The sequence below is a fragment of the Leuciscus leuciscus genome (genome assembly GCF_965113295.1).
Source record: "Leuciscus leuciscus genome assembly, chromosome: 14".
NCBI lineage: Eukaryota > Metazoa > Chordata > Actinopteri > Cypriniformes > Leuciscidae > Leuciscus > Leuciscus leuciscus.
The window spans coordinates 15,253,768-15,266,905 of record NC_138738.1 but is presented as its reverse complement, the minus strand read 5'-3'; positions in this window follow the sequence as shown (position 1 = coordinate 15,266,905).

Genomic DNA, 13,138 nt, shown 5'->3' with positions numbered 1-13,138 from the left:
TTTTCATCATCTTTGCAGAAATGTTTCTTCAGGCACACGTTTGCTCTCATCACTTCATCAGGTTCTGAAGTTGGATGTTGTTGAGTGAAAAATCCACTGAAAAGAGCCTGGTTAAGAAAAACAGAGAAAGAGAGTGTGTAAAGCAAGTAGAAGGTAAAGGTGGATGTTTGTGTTGCTAGAGGGGCTACAGATGTTGACAGCAGTGGATGAAGATGGTGGAAGAGCAGAGACGAGAGCCAAGCTTTGCATATATCACCAATAAAAGGAAGAATAATCACATAGGCCTACTTACGTTTAGTTAAGACCTATGGGGTGATACTGCGGGGGTCTGCCAATGGTATAAATTATTAACTCATTTTTGTGAAGAAATGAAAATGTGTTAAAGAAAAGTTTACTTTTACATATTTGATCTATTAATTATATCAAGTTAAGCTAAAGTTCAGCAAAAATAAAAAGTGTAATGTACATAAACTTTTCTCTTATGCTCATCAATGCAAACATTACAGTTTGAAATAACTGTTTTCTATCTTTATTTATTTTAAAATGTTATTTACAGTATTCCTGTGATGACGAAGCTTTCAGTCTTCAGTGTCACATGATACAATAGTCTAATATGCTGATTTGTTGCTCAAGAATTTTTTTATATATATTATTATCACTGTTGAAAACAGTTGAAAGGATTTTTTTTGTTCTTTAAAATAAAAGCATTTATTTGACACATTTTTTTTAACAATGTAAATGTCTTTACTGTCACTTTTGATCAATTTAATGCGTCCTTGTGGAATAAAAATTATTTATAAAAAAAATAATGGTATACCTACCCCAAAATTTTGAACGGTAGTGTATGACTCTATACATAAAAATCTTTATTTTTGATTAATAAAAACATGTAAATGCATTATTATAAAATGCAGCACTTTTATGTGTTTAGAGATGTTTAGAATGCTTTCTTAAGAGCCATTTTGTGAAAGCAGTATACGTTTGTTCTCAAGACTGAACCTGTCACCTGACTCTTGGGTGGAAAGTGGAGCACTATCCTCTGTGACAGTGTTTACATTAGGGTGGTGCTGGGTGTGTGAAAGAGGGTTAAATTACAGGATATGTGGTCAGGCCACGAAAAAATCTGCAAAGTAATGTTTATAAATATAGCAGTGACCTACAGGTCCCTTTCAATGGCCTCCTTTTAACCCTGTGTCTATTTCAAGTCTGTGATGTTGGCTTGCGGTGCAGTGGGCAGTTTCTGAATGAGGGCTAGTGTTCTTCTGGACCGGGGGAAGGACTGTTACACTTTAACGGCTATGTTTGCCCACCCTGTGCTCAGGTTAAAGAAACTCTGGAGTATTTGTTCAAGCCATGGCCTTGTTTTTTTGATGCTACGACCCAGACCGCATGTTTGAAATAAGCTCTAGTTTCCCCGGCGGTGGCTGAAGTGGACAGGAAAGCCACAACATTATGAGAACTCTGCAGCAGATGTGCAGCTCATATTTCAATGGTTTAATGAATGTTTGTTTAATGTTAAGACCTGGCTGTCTATTCTTTCACTAGCCGGACTGCAACAATGTGAAAGGATGTGCGAACAGTGTGACTGGAGATTAGTTCAGGTATTTACACACTGTTGAGTGCTCTACACTGACACATGAAACAGAATATGTGAACTTTTGCAAAGCTGAAAACAAAGACAAAAAAGGCACAAAATACCCTTTAAACTGTTAGATTTTATATATGACATTGTATTGCTGTTTTGTACTACTATGTACACAAATTCACCTCACTATAAAGGAAAAACTGACTTCAGAATTAACACCGGACAACATAAGGTGCCGGTTAAAGAGTCAACGACAGTTACACAAACTTTCCTCTGTGATACACTAATGGAAGACACAAAGATGTCACTTCAGGAATTTTCCTTTAGACCAAAGTGCTAACAAAATCAGGGAAATTGGAGTGAAGGAATGGAACAATAAATAGGGGCAGGGTTAGACAAACACAACGGAAAGGGGAAATTTACTTGACCTCACATGCAAAATGAAAGAGTTTTACATTTAGAAGGATGTGTATATCTGCTCAGACAGACAAATAATATAATTTTGTTTCTCACTACACTAGACTTGACACAAGGCATTAAGTTAGACCAGGAAATAAGAGAAAGAGAGAAGACAGACACTGAGGTGTGGCAGTCTAAATGTGTGACTGAATCAAATAAACATAATACATACATAAGAGAATATGGAGCTCATACTCAAGTAGGAAAAAAGAACCTCGATTTATTTAGCTTGTAATATAAATCAATGAGATATTTATAGCTAAATAGCAGACTGCTTACATAAAATGCATGTAAATATCTATTGTCCCTCTATATTTCTCAATGATATGTATAATATGTTATATGTATGTATAAATGCTTAGTTTTATGATCGAAGCTCTGTATTGTGGGGGGCAACACAGATAATGCAATGCAATACAATGATCATTGAGAGAAGTACAAATTAACATTCCCCAAAAGACTGATGTATCATATTGGATACTCACATTTTAACAAAGTTGCTTCAGTCCAGTAAGTGTTCATCTTGAAATATTACTAACAATATAAAATTCCTTTACATTTACTTTGTAAAAATCAGTAAAGTTTTTAATGCAAAAATATGCGTGTACCATCTGAAGGTGGGCATCTTTAGAATTATACTACATTTATTAGGCATTTTACTTGCTAAAAAGTATAAACTATCAATCAGACGACAGAAGGCATGTAGAAGATTGTGAACAACAGCAACGTTTTTCAGCAAAAATGTTATCATGTTGCTAAATTAGAGGCCTTAAAAATGTGCATATTAAAATGATCAGTAGGTGAAGTAGTGGATGGTAAGTGCATAAAGGATTAATATTAAATAAAAGTTACAATTATGATACATATACAGTTTAAAATGAAAAAGTACATACACATGGTTAGTATTTAATATTAAAATTCATGAACATAGACCAATAATATTTGCTGTACAGCGAGCATTTACAGAGGCTCAATCGTTATTTTAAAGAATTCAGACTGCTGATTGAATTAAAACATTTGAATGTGTCTTTTGCAATATATCACTATGTAAATGTATTTAAGAGCATCCATGGAAGCATGTTTGTAGGCATATGATAAGACATAATGATAATATCATATGTGTTTGTACATGACTCCATGGAAGCTGGGGCACATATAAGTATGCAAGTGAGTGTGTGCGTGTCAATCGTCAGCTCTATCAAGCTCTCCCACTCCATCACTCCCTATTGGTGGACCCCACCCCATCAAGTAACACTACCTTTCCTTCACTCACACTAATTATAGCTTGCGTGTACACACATATACACGCACAGCCCGCCACACTTCTCTGCCCTGAAGGAGAGAGGGGAAAAGCCAGACTTCCATGAGTATTTTTAGAATCTCCGGTTAGCAGGCCTGTTCTGATGAAATGCATAGAAAAATGGAAGAGGGAGATTTTTCTTCAACTAGTTTTAGAGTTCTTCTGAGAACAAGGAGCAGGATGGAGGAGAAACAGACTAAATATCAGTTTCATCAACAAAGACACACATTGTGCAAATACATAATGCAAACATCATCAAACAAGAGGCAATGGACAGAGTGGTTTACGAGGTTTTTTTCTTTGTCACAGTGTTTGCAGTCTTGGCCATATGACTGGATCACTATTGTGCGTCTGTGTGAGAGTGAGAGAGACGCAGAAAGGGAATGCAAACAGAGACAAAAGGCTTCACTGTCCCCGCCTGCTGAATCACCGGTTACACATCTCCGGATGAACCCGGGCCGATCCCCTGGGCCAGAAGCCCAGCAGAGGGGTCTGGAAGTGGAGCGGGGTGAGCTGAAAGGCTCCATACAGCAGTGGAGAGTGGCTGTGTTGGTTGGAGCCGGAGCCCATTGAAGAGCTCAGCTGACCCCACATATTCAGTCAGCCGGGCACTCCTGCCCTTATCACACGCCTAGGTCACGCCAACACCTGATACCAGCACAATGCCTCTCTGTTACTGCCAGATTGGGTTCTCTATTTGTGTGTGTGTGTGTGTGTGTGCATGCGTGCGTGCGTGCGTGTGTGTAATAGCGTCAAATGGGTTATTCAGCCATTTCTCCCAAGTTTGCCCAATCATATGTGTCTGAATGATAGCATGTGTAATTGGATATGTGCTGAATTGATAATGGATGGTGTAGATCAGTGGTGTGATACACATGACTTGCAAGATGGTTAGAGGAAAAAAATTAAAGGTGTAGTGTGTCATTTTTTGGATATAAAAAAGACGCTAGGCGCTAGAGCGATCTGTCATGTCACATTTCAGAAAATCAAAACGCCATTTATTATTTAAATAAACAGAATTTTTATTCTTTATTCAGTCTGACCCACCTGAAAATGTGTTTCTTATCAGAAGCACAAAGCACAAAGCTCTTTCAGATTATTGGATGATAATAAGCTACAAATAATGTTAGGTGTGGGGAAAAACGCAGATCTGGCAACCCTGGCTTGAACTACAAGTGACTCATACCAAATAGAGTATGTTGCTATTTCTTAACTGTTAGTAAAAATGTACTATTATTGTTGCATTAAATTCAACATCCCTAAATTCAACAAAAGAGATATTTTCTTTAAACACAGTGAGTTGCAGTCTGACATTTTTTTCCTGCCCCCCTTTTAAATGCCATGATATAATTTTTCCTGAACATTAGCTAAAAAATCGTCTGATGGCCGATAGTGGAAATTATTGCTTTTATCAGCCGACATCAGGGAATTCCTAACATTATATATAATCTAAATGATTCAACCTACATTTCATATCAGGTATATATATATATATATATATATATATATATATATATATATATATATATATATATATATATATATATATATATTATATTCCACCAAATCAGCTTATCTTTTTAAAATGACACTGATTTTAAGAGTGTACATTTAGATATTTAAAAAGCTGTCAATCAAGCATTATATTATGATGAATATGAACCAGCCAAAAGCAGTGAGTGATTTTCTCTTTTTCATGTAAATATTGTTTGACTGATATTACCTGTTTACCAATTTTATCTATATGTAATCCGGTGACTAAAATTCCAACTGCTCTCTTTTGTTTTATGCCAGTATTGGTTTTTAAAGCAGTTAAAAATTGATTCTGGACTCTAGAAGAGCAAGTGTTGTGCACACTGGTGTAACAAACAAAAAAAGACAAAAATGTTGCCAGGTTAACATCTCTTAAGGTTGTTGCTCCTAAAATTCATTATACAATGAATACAAAGCTATACAAATTAGGATTTGGATTAAGATTAAGATTAAGATTGGGATTTTCTTACTTGTGATAGATTTGATTAGCCCCTATTTGCGTGACCAACTATAGATAGATAGATGTATAGATAGATGTATAGATAGATAGATGTATAGATAGATAGATAGATAGATAGATAGATAGATAGATAGATAGATAGATAGATAGATAGATAGATAGATAGATAGATAGATAGATAGATAGATAGATAGATAGATAGAGTCAGAGTCAGAGAGCGAGAGAGAGCAGGCGTCTGATCATTTATCACATGAAAAAACCTCCACTTCTATTTTCCACTGCCATGAGAAGACTTTCTCCAGACTCCTGGAATGACATAAACTATTTTCCCCACTATGTGCTTCCAAATTTCCTGCTCTTTTTCACCCTGGGTCTGGAACTCAATGGGCGGCCATGTTCAGTCCCACCTGGAGCTCAGAATCCCACAGCACATATACACACAGACATGCACAAAGTGGTGACAAGTTAAGTTTGTCTATTGCATGCTTAAGAGAATTTCTCATGACCATTCAACAAAAATTTTAGTGTGATAATTTCCAGTTTAGAGAGTTTAGTTAAATGTCAAAAATGCTTTAAAATTTTATGTTACATTTGTCCTTTTTTTTTTTTTTTGGGGGGGGGGGGGGAATTGCTAATCTGCTCCATTCAGAAGAGGTTTCATTATTGTTATCAATATCTTGCAAAACTGGCTTTGATGGTATTGCCTCTCCCTAATCTTCACTCTGAAAACAAGATGCGCTAAATGCTGGTTTAAATTACTATTGTTTGCTTTTGGACGTGTATCAGCAGGCTCTTTATGCACGCACCAGACATGGATAGGTAGAAGAATCCAGACCATCTAGCCAGATACTCAATCAATTCCTTCCCTTTCCTCCTTTTGCTTTCCTGTTTCTCACTTGTATAAAATTTACAAACTGCTGCCAAACACAGACCATCCAACTTGCCCAACTCCATTCCAGACAGACAGCAAGAAAAAAAGGAAGAATGACAATCAGTTTGCACGCTATCATCCTGCCTGCACACTATTGGCTGCCTGGGGAGCAGCAGGTGTCCTATGAGCGCTAGTGAGCTCTGTGTTTAGTACGGATTAGGTTAACGGAACCAGGGATGTTCCCGGGTAAGATCCATTTAAATCCAGGCCAATGGATTAGCTTTCTCTTTAATGGAGTACACCAGGGCTCTAGTCTTGGCCCCATGTTTTTTCTGTCCTCCAGGGTTATGAGGTTAAAGCTGGGACAGTCTTGTGCAGTCTAATACTCTGACTCATGATAGTGCTGAGCGTATTAAAGAGGGCACTTCAGGATACAATATATACAATTTTATTTCTTCCTTGGAACACAAAAGGAGAATTTCTTTAATATAATGAAGGTGAATGACGACTAGGGCTGTCAAGTTCCAAAATACACAATAAAAGTATAAAGTGATCCATACAACTTGTGCACTTTATTCCATCTCTTCTGAAACCATAAGATAGCTTTTTGTGTGGAAGAGATCCAAATTTAGATGGTTATTCATTGAAAATCTGGACATCTATCCTACAGTAGCTCATCTTGGCATATTTCATGAGAGTTCATGAAAAAAATAGCGATGTCCTTTTGAGTCAGATCTATAGAATGAATTTAGTTCACAAAATTAGTCTTAATAATTCATTCACGATTAGACTGATCCAGTTCTCGACTCAATACAAGACCAAACAGATCATAAAAACCATTGACACCTATGTTCTCTATGATGCTTTTGGGAAATTCCATCATTGTCACAAGCGGATAACAGCTCACTGATCAGTGATCATGCTTTTGAAGTTTCTATTAATTATGACTGCATAAAAATAAAAAAAACATTCCACAAATTTTTTTCAATCTGTGTTCTACAACAGACAGAAAGTCCATTTGAAAGTAATGGAAATATCATGAGAGAAAAAGAAAAATTAGGATAAATAGCAAATGTATGATTTGAGACACGCTTCTAATGGACTATTTTGTAAAGTTAGAACAAAACTAAGACTAGTAACAGTGTTTTTTAAACCGGCCCTATGTTTGTTGTGATGCCAGACACTGACAGTGGAATCCGTGATGCTTTCATTTAAAATTAGCAACAACAGGACACCATTTCATTAAAATTGTTCCGCTGCTGAGGCTATAGTCAGGCGCACAGTCTTCTGTTCGTTTTTACATGAGGTCTTGACCCAGGTTTGCGCACAGTTTTGAGCCACTTGAATCATATATACACACTCAGCAATAACACAAACACACATTTATTTCTCCAAACACACAAATATATACATACGGCTCATACACATAGCTATCCATCACACACTTCCAATTACTTCCACCTGTATAGTCTACAATCATTATGGCCTCACGTTTCTCTCTCTCTCTGCCCTTGCCCACATCCTCCTATCTCACTCCAGCACAGCCAACCAATACGGTGATTCGGACAGTCTGCGTCTTAACCAATCAGCTTGCCGTTGCTAGGTTAGAGTCACATCTATATCCTGTCCATGAATTTCTGTACGTCAGAGCTCAATCCTAAAGAGAGAGAGACAGAGAGACGAGAAATTGAAGTGCATCACAATAACGAACAAGGAGGGAAATGGAAAATGAGGTGGTTTACTTTAGAAAGAAGTTAATTAAAAAATGTTTCTCATCTCGATCAACAAATCAAATTATTTCTTAATCAGTCTCCATGAATCACAGATTTTTGCCATGATGTCCTGTTCACAGGAGGACTATGACCTAATTTATGTTATTACTAATGCCTAGGATAAAAAATTAAAAAAATTTAAAAAAGTTTGAAAAAGTCATCAAACTAGGACAACATTCACAAAAACAGTGTTTTTGCAAATCCTTGTGGTAAGATTTTAACATATAAATCAGCTTTGCTGCAAAGATTTTACAGGACATTTTACAAACATTTGGTTTCTATTTCTATTGTTTGCAATTGTTTTCTGAATAACACTTTCTGCAACATATTCAGGGAAATAATTTTATATTTAAACAATGTGCAATTTTCCCAATACATGTTTATTAACTGGAACAAACAACAACAAAAATCAACAATTCACATATTTTTATAAAATTCAACAAAAAGAAACAACAAACAAAGAGGGGTGAAGGATAATGGTGGGAAGATCTGTGTCATTTCAGTCCACCTAGTATAATTCAAAGCCAGAGGGCAATGTTAGTTTGTCGTAACTCGTGTTTCAAGGGATTCGTACCCGAGCTCTCCGCATTACAAGTACAATTCTGTACCAGCTGAGCTACCGAGCAAGAAAAGCCAAACATATGGAGCTGGTTATGTGATGCAAATACCTAAGTATTCGTTGACAAATCATGCATTAACGGTAAAAAGTGTTTTGAGGTCATAATATAATATTTTGCAAGGAGCTGTATGAAAATAAGTCTTTATTAATCCATAATCTGCCCCAAATCATAATTTTGTATGAATTAAATGTGCTTGCTGTTTTACAACCTCTAGCGGGGCCGTTTCTAGGCATAGGCAAACTAGGCGGTCGCCTAGGGCACAAACAGCTGGGGGGCGCCAGTGAGAGCCCCCGCCCCACCAAGAGTTTTTTATTTATTTTTGTATTATTATTTTTTAGATATATTATATATTATTAATATTATTATTATTATTTCAAGGTCATATTATATTTTCATACTTTTGCTATTTCGAAGCATTATGATTACTTGCGATTATCTGAGTAGGTCTCATTAGTGGTGATAGTGGCCGCTGCTATTAGAGACATGTTAAAGTCGTGCATGCGCAATACAACGCCAGAAAGCCGTTGCCTTTCAACGTCGTCATCCGTGCTTACTTGAAGTAAATGTTTGAGTTTCATCATCATGAAAAGGTCAAAGCCATCAGGGGCTCAGTATCGTAAGAAGAAAAAAGAAGATGAGAAAAAGAAAGCAAAATATACAGGTATGTTACAAATTGGTTAATTGTTCTACTACTACAAGCTCCATCATCACGACGAGCAAAACATGACACTGTGACTGCATTATTAGCATCACAGGACGGATTTACGTCATGCTCATTTCAGCAGCGGAATATTATAGCAGGATTTTTCCTGCATTGAAATTTATTTGGCGGCCTCAAAAAAGCGTATTTTTGTCCCGCCAAAAGCCCTATTTGATAATCTGGTGAAGTTTAATATTAATATGAATAATATTTAATTCTGATGATACTTGTATTTGGAAAAATGGGTAGAAATCTTGCCTAGGGTGCCAAAAAGGCTAGAAACGGCCCTGACCTCTAGTGTTCATTTTTGTTGGAAACTGCAGCGATATGTAGGCTATGTTGCCTCAGGTACATTTTTCCAATGAGCCTGTGTTTATAAATTTGACACACAATAGTCAAAATATTAGATGTTTACCAAGTATGTTCACCAATGTTGAAGCATTGTGGAGTGAAAAAGCGTTCTCAGAACTTGCAGACTTACTACAACTTTTCTTGATTCCTGTTTCTTTCTTACACATTCCAGTCAACTTTAAAAAAACAGAGACTAATCAGACCAAAGGAACAGTGATTTGAGCAATGATTTCTTCATTGCGTCAAAGGGAATAGTAGATTTGGCTGGTGAAATTCAGCTAACTTTATCGCGCTCTTTTAACCTTTCTAGAAGAGAATGACCTTGGAAGGACCTTTTATTGATTAAGACAGAAGAAAAAAGGGCAAAAAAAATAAAAATAATCACTAAATGGTGAAGAATCAAACATGTACTTGTTGAATGCATATGCAATGATCTATTTTCCATAATTCATAGCAATATTAGAAAAAAAAAAGAAGAGGTTGTCAGTTCAGTGAATTAGAAATGAGGTAACTTTACTCATTAATATTCTCACCAAATGAGGCCTTTGATCAGGGTTCATGTAGAGGACATCCAGACCTCCTTTAAAGAAGGGCAATTAGTTTGGTAATGCCCCTGGTGGGACGAGTGTGGAAGGCCTCTCTACACGGGGTCCTCTTCATTAGTGCAGTTATGCTAACTGACTCTGGGTCAGCTCAACCAAGAGAATTTAAAAGATTCATGAGGCTGTTATGAGGAATAATAGCTGACACTGGCAACAAGCCAGACTGTTTCTCTGCTGTCTCTTGTCGATCTGCCTTCGCCCCGCTCACCTTTCTGCCCTCTCTGAAAGTGTTTTGAAATAAATGAAGGTAAGTAACCCCTGCTTTCTACGTGAATATACATGGAAGTAGGTGGAAAGCAGCTCTTATGCTTTTGCACCATGTCCTGCTGGTCTCAGAACTTTCAGCACCCTACCAGGCTTCAAATGGGGGGATGGGGGGGGGGGGGATGGGGTGGGGGGTTCAGGCTTAAAATGCACGCTTGGAGCCTAGGCCCCCCCTCAAGGCCTGACAGCTAGCCGTCTGGGCCACAGTCAACCAGAGTTCAGCCTTTTGAAAAGTTCTGGCAAGGGATTGGACAACTTCCTGCCACACAGAGATGAATGAGGCCAGTATGTCTCTCTGGCTCTGCTCTGAGAGATGGGGAGGGTGAAGAGAGAAGCGCAGAGGACCTCATGGGCAACACCTGGCAGTAGTGTAGTGTCAGTCTGACCCAAATGTGGTCAGACCCAACGGAAAACTGAGCGAGTTAGAGAGGTGAGGGAGTATGAGGAGGAGCCCGTAACTCAACTTGAGCCTCACCTAGACAATTGAGTTTTTAGTGGTCTAATTTGTGGAATACGTGTTTTAATCATGGTAATCCTGTAAATATTACTCTATAGAGACTAATAATGAACAGCTCATTGCAAGACATTTAAAAAAGAATGGTTAGACTCAGTGGTGTAGGCAGAATTTTATTTTTGGCGGGGCACTTTCACGTAAGGTCCTTGCGTCCTTCACTTTCCTACATATTCCCTATAGCCAAAAGCAAACTAACGAACTCAATATTCAGGTAATTTCAGTAATTTTTAATAATCCGCAGTAGAAGACACGAACAGTACAGTAAAACATACCACGTCTTCGTCACAAACCCGTTTGGAACTCCGTAGAGAAAAGGCATGTCCAATGTCAACATAACCAAAATGTATTCACAATAGGTCCGAACACTAAATCTCTCACATCTGTTCAATTACGAATACAAAATATAGACGTGAACTTTTATCAATTGCGAATGAAGTCATAGGCTACATCATCGTTAAAACAATAGCACCTAGAATAGCTACAACAAATCCACATACAAAATAACACAAAATAGAGCCGGAGACTCCCGGGCTTGGAATTGAAAAGTTTTCAATTACCTGCGAGCTGATGGAGGGGTTCTCTCCCAAGTCAACGCGAATTTTTACAAATATTTTTTTATGGAATTTTGTAAACATACAGTAGCTGCAGTTTTTTCTAACATTTTCTAACACACAACTGCAAATTATAACTGTATGGGTGAACACAACAAAATCACATTTTATTTATTTTAGTATTTGAGATGTTATAATTGTAACAATTTGGACTTTGGACTTTGTGTTCGTTTTGCACTGTCTAATCTGTCGTCATGGACACTGGCGTGATTTGTTATTCAGTTCAGGTGTGTGTCTTTAATTGTCCTCATTTACCTGTGTATTAGTTCCCTTGTTTCAGTTCAGTGTTGTCGGGTCTCTTCAGTGTTATGGTTTTGTTTGCTTGCCTACCTTTGTTTGGATTTACCTGGATACTATTAAAGCCTGTCTTGGATCTTCATCTTCTTTGTCGTGTGTTAATACAGCCAGTTTGTGACATTACGAATACATAATGTATATGTGATTATATTAAAATCAATGAAACAACCATACTTTAATAATATTTGTGCAATAACTGGAGGGCTTATTCATGTAGTGGGTGGGCCTATGCCCGTCAGGCACGTCCGTTGGCTGTGCCCCTGTTGAAATGATCATTAGCTATGTAACGTATGGACTTAATCAAAATGCTCTAGACATCATAAAACCTTTCCCCTCTCCCCTGTTGTCATCGGCCCTCAAGCCAGTTCACTTCAAAGACCGTTATCACCTCTGCTCTCCTGAACGATCTCAGCAAAAGACTGTGTCTGCCACCCTCAAAGACAGCACGAGAGACCAGACTGCACTAGCCATTTGGTCAAAGACTATAGAGATAAACTTCCAATACACAAGGACACTTTATCCATTCTTACCCACAAACTTTCCCAAATGTTTATATATTTCTCCTGTGTTTTATGCATGTCCCTATGTTTTATTAGCCTAGTTATGATTGTTTAGTTATGTTAGGGTAACTTCAAATTTTGATATCCAAAGATGATGCATCACTGCTTTAACGTCTTCAAATCGCTTTTTTTCTGGGTACCAAAAGAATCATCTTTTGATTTTATAATCAGTGGTGTACAACATGTTATGATAAATATTTTTACCATACTTTTGAGTAAAGACTGCACAAATTCTCCATAACACCATGAACATGCAAATGGAGATAAGATGGAACAAAGACTCTCTCCCAGTCATCTTTGATTGGTCACCTCACCAAATGGGTGTGAACTGATATGACCTTTAAGAGTGTCTGATTAGTTCAGATCTTTGCTCAGTCTCTTTGAGACAACATTCTCCTGTCTTCTTCCGGCAACTTCATCTTCAAGTTAACTTCTTTGGATTCAACGTGGACCACACCAAGAACCCAAACGAACGCTTCAGCGCACTCCAGGCGAAATCATCAAGAATCTCAAGAATCTCCTGCATCTGGATTTGTTCAGCGACCGAAGTCAATGCAAGTACCTGTTTACAGCCTTTAGATGTGTTTGTAAGTTATTGTGCCCCTTTAAGGTGACCCTGATTCTCTGATGTTTCTCGTA